The 12556-nt window shown below is 40.3% G+C and overlaps 1 protein-coding gene across 1 annotated transcript in view; it reads left to right on the forward strand.

Annotated features, from left to right (window-relative positions):
• Positions 1–8222: 8222 nt before the first annotated feature.
• The window catches only part of LOC125017708 (SH3 domain-binding protein 4), a 34657-nt gene continuing 30323 nt past the window's right edge, over positions 8223–12556 (forward strand). Inside the window, exon 1 of the mRNA XM_047601155.1 lies at positions 8223–8597. The gene's annotated coding sequence lies outside the window, so the exon portion shown is untranslated. The remainder of the gene's footprint in view (positions 8598–12556) is intronic.

The raw sequence follows: 12556 nt of genomic DNA on the forward strand, positions 1-12556 counted from the left end.
AAATATTTACCATCTTTCTCATATGTCCCGCATGAGATGGAGAGCAAGATAGTCATAAGGAAAGCTGATTGAATTTGTAATTGAGCTCATATCTCATAAATAAGCCTGAGCAGTGAGTTGGACTATGTCAAGAAAATGCAAATCAGCCTGCGCTGAGCGCGTGCAAATCGATGATCTGTTTATTTCTTTCGTACGGCCGAGGAGGAAATCTCAAAACAAGACGCTGTTTTGATTCTACGGCAAGATATGGCCCCCTGCCTCCAGACCTGACTGTGGACAATAGTGGATCCAAGGAAAAGGAGACATTTTTATATCACTTCATTGACTTTTTGGGGGTTTATATTTTGTAAAATTAGTTTGGGCTTTCTTGTTTGTATGTTGCTTTATTTTTTTGATACATTGTACGTTAGCAAAGCAAAGAAACAGTTGAACATATTTAAGTTGCAGTAATATAATAGTATAAACGCACACTTAGTCTCTCTGTCTAACTCTTCTTCAGCACACACACAACCGCATTCATACACCCCTGCCCTTACCCATATAAGTCACATGCCAGATACTTTTACTTAAAAATTAATATCAACAAGCAGTCCACGGACACTCCTCCCATTTTTTTCTACTCCAAGTACCTTATTTTTTTGTTTGATATGTATGTATTTCCTATATTACCTCTGCAATAACATGTAAATATGTAATCCCTGTAATTCATGTTTACATATGCACCTTAGTCACTCATACAGTCATGGTTATATCCTTCATGGACAGAATGGAACATTTATGGCATTTGTGTCTTGTACTTACAAGACATGCTCCTCACTTTAAGTTGTCATATTTTGCTATGGCCCCTTTCAGATCTTTCACTAACATGTCTGTAACATATCTGACTTTCAAAACCTCTTGTAAGCCGTGTGTGCATTCACAGTTTGTGTTTTTAACATGTGCTGCAATCATTTTCATCTGGAGGCTGCATAAATCTGGAACACCAACATCACTCTGAATTATAACGAAGCTGTGCTGAGACAATTACAACAGCAGACCTTTGAAAACATGTAATCATAATTACTATAACAGTGTGAGGCTGTAATTTCACAGCGGCCGTTCTCCTGGAGGGACGAACTCTGACAGCGTAGATGATGATGTCTTGTTTGTGTTTTGACCTTTTGAGAGGCAATCAAATGCGGTGGATTCGCTCATCTCTTCTCATTTTGAAGACACACCGTTCACTGCAAACAGCATAAACAATAACATGGAGACACTGATCAGTCGTAGGTGAAGGGATAAACACATCAAGATGACAACTACAGGATCACAACTTTCCTGTCATATTTTAGTGCCATGAGTTTCAGTTTTGGACACTGATTCTGTTTAGGTTTTGTTATACTTTCATGTTTCTTCTCCGTTCCATATTTTGCTTACGTCCATTTCACAAATCACTCTGATGTTTTGCAATGAAATCAAAGCGCATTTACTCTTCTCAAGACAAAATGCATACAGAAATGCACTGTGCACTACTTGCACCTTTATAGACTAAAGAAGCTCCTCCTGTTTATCAGTGGGTTGTACAGCGTCATCAAATGGTTTCCTAGTAGCCAGATGTGAGTAGTTATACTCGTTAGCTGCTGTTGTTAGTTGCTGTTGTTAGTTGCTGGAGAATTTCTCTGCCTGCAATACATTGTTGTTTTTTTGTTTGTTTGTTTGTTTTTTATGATCAGCTACACTAATTTACACGATCTGGGAAGTTAAAGTACTCAAAATATTGGGTTATGGCTTATGAAAACCTTTTGGCTGGAAACATGAGGCTGTATCTGTCAAATTAGTCCTCTTTCAACAGTTCATTCCCCTTGATTTCTTACCTATTGAGATAGCTTGCATATTTGTGTGTGTCCTCTAGTTGGAGCCTTCCTCCCATTTCTTGCTAAAGCGCTACGCTTTCCATTCTCATGTGTTCAGTTTCAAGGATGTGGTTTTGCCCTTGGTTTTGTTTTTGTTATTACCTCCACCTGTGCTGCACCTGCTCAAATAAGTCAAACATCCATGGGGAAAGGTTGAAGGCAGCTCACAATAGAGACTTTTCTGGTCACCACAAAGAACACATGAACAGAAGTTAAGTCCCAAACAGGAAAAAAAGTGGAAAGCCCAATCCATGTGTGAAGACATTATTTCTTGGTCCATCATCTTGCAGGTCTGTGATTGCCACACGTGAAATAAAATATGGTACTGTGCACCCAGTCTCACTGTTTTTTTAAATGGCTGCTGTGACAAAAGTTGTGATGAGCTGCAAAAAAAAAAAAAAGTTCTAGTAAAAAAATCTAAAATGACCTCCTCAGTCTGGACTAATCTGAGTGTAGCCTACTGTTTCTTGCAAAATCCAACTCAAGAGACTTGCCTCTGTCTCCGCTAGAATCTCTATTGATATCTCCACTGGCATTTCCATTGGTTTCTCTGGGACTTGTAATGTTGTTCGAATAATATCATTTCCATGGCAAGTCTGTTCAGCTTAAAAACTCTAACTCTCACTCTTTGTCCTTTACTAGAGGAGTCCCTCAAGGCACTGTTCTGGATCCCCTATTTTTTTGTTATTTACACTTTAGCCAAAGTGTTTCGTTAAATATTCATAACTGGTCCTGTCAGGTTAAGAGTCTAGGTGTTGTCCTTGACATAACTTTATCTCCAGAAGCAAACATCAACAGTGTCGCTCAACCTGCATACTTCCGCCACCACATTAATCAACTATTTTTCACCTTGAATACCACTGCCATTCTGTAATTCAGGTTGTTTTTTTGTTTTTTTTGGGTCTGTGCTAAAGTTCTCAAGTATGTACAGGACTCTGCATAAATGAGCATCACCATATCTGTCTGATCTATTCCAATTATAGACACCCTCCTGTGCTCTTCAGTTGCTCAACTCCCTAAGTACAGACTCAACTCTTCTTAAAACTGCTCTGTTTGATTTCATTCCTATATACTTTTAAATTTGCTTAATTTTTATGATGTTTCGTGCAGTACCGTTTTTGGTAAAATGTGTTAGCATAATTATAATTATAAATTCTGCAATAGACTGGCGCCCTGTCCAGGGTGAACCCTGCCTCTCGACCGATGCTTGATGGGAAAGGCTCCAGCAACCCCTGCGACCCTAGTGGGGCTTAAGTGGTATGGAAGATGAGATGAGATGAGATGAGATAATTATAAATTAGCTTAATTCAGGCCAACAGTACAGTGGTTGTAAGACTTAAAACTATTCACAGATTTTTTTTTCTGTCCATCTGTTGGCCTGCTGTTCAGTAAGCTGTGAGCTATCGCTAGTCTAAAAGTATGTGTTTACACTTCCTTCTCCCATCAACTGGGATCGCTCGTTAAATATTTGATGCTGTTTTCAGCACGTTTCCTTTCATGCACAGTCTCAGGCTGCTGCTCTCGCTGCCATGATGAGGAGTTCATCAGTGGAATTCTGTCTCAGTTAAAGTGTTTCCAAAGCTGCCCAACCACAGAGTTGTTACAGTCAGAGTTTTCCCCCGCAGGAGTCATTTTGCTTTGATCCAGAATACTTACTCGTCTGTCCTGCAGCTGTGGCAGTTTGTCTGTCTCTAAATTTCACAGGAGGAAGAAGTCAGTAAACCCACAGAGTAACGACATTTTACTCTTCTAAACTTCCAACTGGGCTTTAAAGAGAATTAAATGTGTCTATCTAAACACAGATGTTCTTAGTTTTCCTACTTTCCGACATGGGGTGTTGTCCTGATTTTGCTGCTGTTCACTCTGTTCAGAGTACATGTAGTATAATGTGTGAGTCACAAAGTGCTGTGAACGATGCACTGGAAACAGTTTTGACAGGTGTAGAATCAATGAACTGGACAAAGTCTGACAAAAGAGCTAAGAGCTCTAGAGGAGACATGGGATATAAACAAAAAAAAAAAAAAATACCACGAATAAAGGATTTATTTGCAGTGTTCTTCTTCAACATTTAAAAATAAATGTTAAAATAATTCCAGGCAAAAAAGTGCAAGATGGTGAACTGATTTGACCTAACCAGTCATTCTCATTGTTGAACTGTTGGACATGGACGTTGAAAACATGATGCGAACAGATATGCACACCAATCAGACTTAACATTATGAACACCTAATATTGTACAGGTCTCCCTCCAAAACATCTGTGACTCATCAGAGAATGGACATGGTCCTTCTGAGGGTGTCCTGTGGTGTCTGGCAACACAATGTTGGTAGTAGGGGTCTTTGGGTCTTGTGCTATTCTTTGTGTTTGTTTTTTTTTTTTTTTTAGTTGTTCCTAAACTGTCTTATGTGTGTGCCAGTGTCAACCTGCATCCTGGGCTGCAGGCTGCATAGGGTGGGGATGTCTAGGTGGGTGGTACATGTCTAAATAACAAATGACAGGTCCAAAAGCAGAACATTTCATTGGAAATTTTGCCTTTTTGGTAATGCTAGAATGTTCTTTAATTTTTCTCCTTATTTTGTTTTATTTCTTTAAATTCACCTCTTTCCAGAATACATTGGAGATCACCTTCAGGAGCAAGTGTTGCAAATTGGTGGTAAATTGGTGGCATTTTCGTACTTTACTTGTATTTTCTAAAATTGAAGTACGTCGTGCTCTTTCTGCTGCCATAATAATAAGACAGGATGTTAATTTGGGATACAGTGGTCCATAGTAAACATTTATACATCCATCTGCCTCGTCTTCACTTCCTGGTCAGACACTGATGCACCCAAGCCTCACAATAAATATAAACTGATAGTGCTGGTTTGACAGAAGTCACTTTCTTGCAAACTGTGATCTAATTTAACTCCAGTGGGAAGTTCAGACAAACAAAGTGTTTGTCACATGTCAATAGCTGCTCAGGGGTTGGTGTTCCTTCCTTTGTTCGGCTACTTCCAGCATTTCTTTCGCAGGAACAGCTGGAGCCAACTTGCCCCGCGGGTTTGGGAGCTGAGTTGTGTGATTCTTATGCGGAGCTAAACTGCTGTTTAATATGATCATAGGGAGTATGTATGGATGCCAGAAAGTTCACACTGTCTATTTTCCTGTAGAATGATAACATAGGTATTACTCCATCTATTTCTAATTTTATTGGCAGTGCCAGTGAAGGGGCCAACAACTGTCACAGCCTCAGCCATAAATGCAACTCTTCTTGAATTAGTGCTGCAGTGGAGTGTACACAGAGAGTTTATAAAGATGGATATAGTGGTGGTTTGCATTAGAGCCACTTTGATATGCAGCTCATGGCGATGCAGTCATTTCAGTCTAGAGAAAGCCCTTCTGGAAACTGGCTTGTGCCTTCTGGTAACACACCTCAGCACTGCTAACCTATCTTGAACAGCAACTTTCTAAATTATGTTTGCTGATCAGATGAAGAGAACTATGTATTTGCAAACAGGATGCACATAGGTGTAGTATTCATGATGCCATGTGCAAACAATCAAGAAATAATGCTTTTGGTTTATATTTAATGTGACAGCTTTTCAGTGAAGTAAAAACTGTATTAAATAAGTATGTATAATTACTTTTCGCCTCAAACACTAACCACGGCAATATTTTAAAACCAAAAACTGATTTTGGATTTGCCATTTAAGATCCATTAATCACCTGCTGCTCATACAAACTGTAGGATCTGTGCCCCTTGCAGGCAAGTTGTTACTACAAGAGGTATCAAGTGTAACAAGAACTTGGGATAAATATTTTGGCAGTTGGAGAAGCGACATTACACAGCAGAGTTCCAGATGAATGCAGACGCTGGTGGTAATGGAGGAGGAGAAAGGCTGATGGAGACTTTAATTACCCATACCACAATGACATGGAGTAGGAGGAGGAGGAGGAGAGCTGTTACAGCAGACGATCGGAAATTCATATGGACAGAAAGTGCATTGGCTCAGAGATCACAAGTAAACAGAAGAAGTGAAGCTTCTGGAATTAAGAATGAATTGATTTTTAGCGCATGGCAAAGCAGAGGGTCTGAAGAGAACGGAGCAGCAGAAATAGACTGAATTATCCACACAGAGTAGAGATGTGTGAACATAACTAAAAAACAAGCTGAAACAAGGGCAACTGGATGTAGTTAGCTGTTCGTTAACAGATTCTCATCATGTGGTTTCCATGTGGACAACACACACATGCTCCTACTTAAACCAAAACTCCCCACCAGTCTTTTAGATCTGAAGAAGCTTCTTAGATGAGGCATCTTCAAGAAACCCCACAAGTCCAGTTCTCCAGGATGACTGTTAGGACCAGATTTTAATGTGCAATACTCAATTCTTTAGACTTTGCATGAGTAGTGAATTGCAGATCATGCAAGGAGGACGACACATCCCATATCCCATGTCCAAAGTGTGTTTCAGTTGAGGCAACACTACCAGCTAATTTAAATCCCATACTTTTCCTGCAGAGCTTTTGTGAAGCTCAGTGTGGTGTCTCCAGCCATCGCCATCTTGGCAATACCTGACTCCACCGGGCTCCCAGTAAATTAAGAAAAGTTTCAAGAGGTGGAGAATGAGGATCCACAGCCTTATTTAAGAATAGCTTAAAATATTTAGTATGAATATATGCTCAGACCATCTATTTCTTTGGGTTTGTTGTCTTGCTACTTAAATTTAAAGCTATCTCCAAGATGTTGTTGTGCACAGGTCTGTGTTAGAAAAGACAATGCTTTTTTTTCAAGGAGAGGTCTTCAACTGAATATAAATATATATATATATATTTTATTTTGGCTGCTCACTGTCAGCCCAGCTTCTTCTCTGGCTTTGTGGAGATTGAAGCTTACTTACTTCAAAGTCTATGAAGCATAAAACAATTTGTTTGGCGTTGTGCATGATTATGCAGCATATATCTGCCATGCAAGGGTAATGTAATCTGGTTTCCTAGGCGTGTTTAGGCAGCCTGTTAATCTGTCAGGACGCAGCATCAGGTATGAGCTCCACTCCAGACATCAGCCTCAGAGCTGATAAATTCCTGCATCTCCAGCTTGCTGTTCATCACACTGATTGAGAGGTGTGGGATTCCAGCACAAAAGCAAGTCAGTCATTTGTGTTATTGTTTGTGCATGTTTGCCTTAAGAACAGCAGTCTCACTTCTGTTCAGGCTGAAATCTCTGGAGATCCGATAAAAGATTGTTTTTCTGTTCCTGAACTTTCCACTGCAGATCATAAATTATTCTGTCAGTCACCCGAAAGAGGTATTGAATCTTATTGTTATGTCTGTCAGCTTGTTCTTAATGTCAGAATTCTACATTTAAAAATGAACGAGGATGTGTCTACTATTGTCCATCACATACCTGATAAAAATCATAAATATTGACTTGACTTTGACCACTTCAGAATACTGCGTTCTACATGACATTATATAAAAAAATAAGTTTTGCATAAATTATTTAAGCACCGTTGAAGTGTCTCTCTGGTGGTGTCCTGTGCTGTTTGTGATTCTTTGACGTGTGTATATGTTTTCGGAGCTACTCTTGTAGTTGCAGTTTATGGTCGATGGGACAAGAAAAGAAGAGATGGCTGTTTCTTTTTCACATTCTGGAAATGATAACCTCAGAGTAGAGACAGACAAAACAGCTAATGTAAGCAATACTGTGTTAACAGGCATGGTTCACAATTCTTACATCCCTCTGCATCCCCAATGGTTTTGCAGTAACAGTGCAGGTGTCTTGGCCTAATAAGCCACACCTGACTAGATGCGGATGAAGGCTAGGCTGACGAGGACTAAGAGGACATCACTCTGGTTGCAGAAGCTTGCACCATGTCTCATCTTGAGAAGAACGTTACTGGTTTAGAAAGACAGGTTTACATTGACACAAATATTCCACTATTAATCTGAATAAAGCCCCTGGCGTGCATGGAAAAGCATCTTAATCAATATATACAGTACATGGCTGACATTTTTATTTACAGGACAATAGTTGGACTTTGCTTTTGCTGACATGTTTGGACCCAAATGAAAAAAAATAAATAAAGATAAATCTAGGGTGTAATATTTAGTTGTAATTGAAATCCTGAGAATAAAACAGTGAGTTAATCTCAAGAGATTTGTGAAACAAAACTTGAAAAAGTTGGCGAGGACTTAAGCTTTAAACTTTACTCATCCTGAGGGAAATTCAGTGTCCAGTAGCTCTGTCACATATAATAATAATAATAATAATAATAATAATAATAATAATAACAATAATAATAATAACAATAATGAAACAAATTAGGGATAACGGTTGCAGTTTTCTATGTAATTTTATATTATATTAACATATACAATAAAATATGAAATAAACAATTAAGACGGAAATTAGTATTTTAAATGTGCTGTTAGTATCTGCAGATGTCATTGTTGCAGCTCCTTGCTGTTGAAGACTCATTTGAACCAGTAGAAGTGACATCACGTCCCTATGGAAATATGTCCCGGGGAGGCCCCTCCCTGTCCCGGTGACATCAGCCGGAGCTCGGCTGCTTTCCTCCAGGAGCTCTCGGTGGATCCGCTCTCTCTCTCACTCATCCAAGCACCGCCACCGGGAGAGAGAGCTCGACGGAATCGGCGCCTGCTCGGCTGTTATCGCTGTTTTTTTTCCTTTCATGGGACAAAATAAGACTTCTTTTCCGCCAGGTAAGCTGCCATCTTCCTCCCGTCTTCATTCTCCTCTTCATGTCTTGGGTTTATTTTGGGGGTTGATTTCGTTTCCCCACCTGGAAGCGACAGTTTTTCTTTCTTTTTTTTTTTGCAAGCTGCAACTTTTCACTGAGGGGGAAATCCGCTCCAGCGGTGCTCTTATTTCACGGCTGATGAGATGAGAAAACGACGGTTAATCGGCACTAGTCTACCTTCTCGATAACATAATGCGTTCAGACTTTATTAGTTTGCTTTTATTTGTCTTATTTTGCCTGTTTGTTGGAGCCCTTAGCCTTACTGTGGCTGTAACGTACCTGCTGTAAAAAACTACTGTAACGGTTGTTTTTCCACTGTCGCTGCATTTATGTTATCAAAAGTCGTTTAGAAACATTTGTCAAAGTTTCAATCCACATTTAGAAGGCGGCTGAATGCGTGAAAGTCGTGATAATTGTCAGATGTTGAGCTGCAGTGGTGTTCCAACCTGATGGTTCCTCTGTATGCTAATGCCGTTAGCTGGAGTGGGGCTGTAGGGGCACTCTGGTTGCCATGGCATCAAACTCAACACTGATTCCAAGTGGCACCATCATCTTCGTCATCTTCATCACCTTTACCACCTCCATTGGATTATGACAAGCTGCACTTTAAAGCTTTGTGGCCCCGTGACCTTCAGGAGCCATAAGCAGGCACCATTTATTTGTTTCTTTTTATACCGAATTTTTATACCGAGTTTAATTTGTGTACATTTTTTGTACACCAATACAACTATCAATTTCTATCTGAAATTGCAGTAATAGCAGCGTAACCGGTTACCGTAATAACTGCAGTCTGTGCACAACGTGCTCACTGACTCTTCCTGTCTGTCTGCCGTCATAACTGTTGTTCTAGTGTAAACTAGATTTACTGCAGGACTGTTGTATTAGAATGTGTTTTTTATTGTACCTAATGAACCTGCATGTATGTCATTATGTTCAAGTGCACAGTGTTTTACATAATGGAGTCTGATTTCCATTCATCCAAATGAAAGGTTGTTCTTGACATCAAATATTATCTCAAATGCCAAAATTAGTTTCAAACCCTTGCTTGTACATTTTCTTGGTAATCCGGTGAGCTTTTGAGGTGGAAGGTACATTTAGTTTTTAGTAGATCTACTATTAGCTAGGAGACTAGGAAGAGTAAGGTGACCAGATTTAAGCTGGAGAAAAAGAGGGTCCTTAAGCGGCAGGGTGAGACACACAGAGAAACACAACACAACTTCGATGTAAACATGTTTGAAGCTCTAGTAGAACAAAGTTTGAAATAGTTGAAGAAGTTTGATTTTTATGTCTCAAAAAGAGGACATGACAAATCAGCGTTTTTGTTATCCGATTAAGACACCAAGATAATGCGATTGGAAATCGATGTTCTCTGGCATATATACACTTAATGGGACCTTTAACTGGACAATGCGTGTGTGCATGCTCCACAACCGCTGTGGTGGCATATGAGATTAAAAAAGCTGCACTATTATCCATCTGGCTGTTGTTTGAAATGCTGGTCTGCCACATGAACGACTTTTGTTTATTATATGATATAATTGGTCAACCGGAAAGGGGGCCGTATTAACACTTGACACGTATCGCCACCTGGTGTGGAGGAGTAGGACATGTTCCCATCAGTTAGTCAGAAAGTCGAATTTGGAGCTGTATTAAGCTGTAAGCATGTAAACTGGTAGTTTTAGAGTTGGTTGGTACATTTAGTTTCCTTTAGGACTGTCTGTTTCTAGTCTATAAGATTATCAACTCCTGTCTCCATCTGTGAGTGGACTGCACTCCCTACTCAGATACACTAGCAGCAGTGCCCTGGTGGATTTTAGTGAAGATTAGATTAACATGAGCGTGACTGATGCTGACATGACTGAAGTCTGAGAGAATATGTTTGTGGAAAACGGTTTCTAGATCTTTTATCACTCTCTAAGCATAACTTCATCCTTCCATCATCCACGGGCTGATCTTGTGTTTCAGCTGGACCTGAATGGATTTCTTTGTGTGAATGAATGCATGTGATTGCAGATAAGCACCCTCCTCTTCCCCACCTCCTCCCCTCCAGGGGTGAACGTGCGTGTCCTGGTGTCGCTGAAGCTCAGTTCCAGCTGATTACAGCATGAGTTATGACAGGGAGGGCATGGCTGTTGTTGGCACAGACAGGCAGCTGGTTCTCGAGCTCTCACCGCACCCCCTCACCCCATTCCTCCCCCGGCCCAGGGCCACCCCCTGAAACCAGCCTTTATACCAGGGGTGAGTCATCTCAGAGTCTTTCCCTACCAACCTCCCCTTTCCCTCAGGCTAGGCATCAGCTTGATCCTCGTGTGAGCATTCAGTACCACTAGTGAGTCATGGCTACCTGTTCCCAGGAAGCAGGCGCGCCACTTATCAGGGTTATTTGCATTTTCTGTATCATGCTCCATGACCTGGTGTCAACATCCCCTCCATGCATTTCTGTTTAACATTCATAACTGCAGCAGTCTTCTCAGCATTATAGTGTTTGTTGTTGTGTCTTTTGGTTGGGATCGTAGGAAGGTGCAGTTTTTCTGTCACCAATATGGACAAGGACAAGGACAAGGACATCCTGACCTGATATTTTTTTTGTCAAGTTGGATTATGTTGCGTTACAGGTGTACAGTCAGAAATTTTTACCTTGAAATAGGAAAGAAGTCTGTGACAATAGTGATGTACTTTTTGATATTTTAGTAGTTTAATAAACTATAACCTGAACAGTTTCATTGATAAAGATCCCATCAGCTTGTTTAATGGTGCTTTCCCACCTGTTACCAACCTGGGAGTGCTTTCCTGCCACGTCAGTTCATATGAGCTGGTGTGAAGGCAGCAGTTGCACTTGTTTCTAGAAACAAATCAATCGCTCCAGGGACTGTCATTGTGAACAGACATCACCAAACCTTTAATTATATAATCAAGGGGTTTACTTGATGTGATGTGAAAAGAACTAAGGTGTGTGCAGCAGTGTTCAGTAGCTAGACACCTGTGGCTGTTTCTGCCAGACTGACTACTACCATGGCAATAATTATACAACCAAGCAGTTTATGGTATGCATCTTCCAACAGATCCAACAGTGCCTTCTCATACTCGTTTGCCAATTCATTAGGTATACGAGTCAAAACAAATGCATTCAAACATTGGTACATGAATCGCAGAACCAAAAAAAAAAAAAACGAAAAAACACCAGTTCCCACACTCGCTGCTGTTGCTCCATTTTTACATTATTTACGGTTTTCCTAAAATCCAAATATTCTGCAAAAGTATGACCAACTTTAATAATGTGAAAAAATGTGAATGTAACATCCTAACATACTGTACAGGGTTGGGTTTCAAAAATGGATTATCTATTCCAAATTGAGCTTCATTGAAAAGATAAAATCCTCGGATCAATCCTCTCGCTACAAATCCTGATGCAGTCTCGTGAGACTGGTCTTGCGGCCAAATCTTGCGAGTCGAAACGAGATTAGTCCACGTGTGATGGAGATCCAAAACGTGACAGAAGCTGTGACTCTGACAGCATCGTCAGACCTGAAAGCTGATTGGGTCTAAAAAGTACGGCGACGGAGAAGAGACACAGAAGAGCAAACACTTATCCGAAACTAGAGGTAAAATATCACAGAAATACCACAAATTTCTGGAAACAATGACATTAATTTTGTGAAAATCCCTTTCACAGCCGGAAAGTGTGTTTATGACATTTTCATGCTGACTAGGCAGTAGGCTCAGTAGGCTGATATCAGGCATCTGTACTCATCAGTCGAATTCCAAACAGCTACTACAGAAACCAAACAAAATATCATTTCCTGCAATAGCACCACGGCCAACAAAGCCTTGTGTGAGCAGTGTGTTTGCTGCGCTACACCAGTATCAGTGGATGTGGAAGTTGTTTGCAGGCCATTTAACGGGTTATAGTAGGAATTAAAC

This window comes from Mugil cephalus, chromosome 12 (genome assembly GCF_022458985.1).
Source record: "Mugil cephalus isolate CIBA_MC_2020 chromosome 12, CIBA_Mcephalus_1.1, whole genome shotgun sequence".
Lineage (NCBI taxonomy): Eukaryota > Metazoa > Chordata > Actinopteri > Mugiliformes > Mugilidae > Mugil > Mugil cephalus.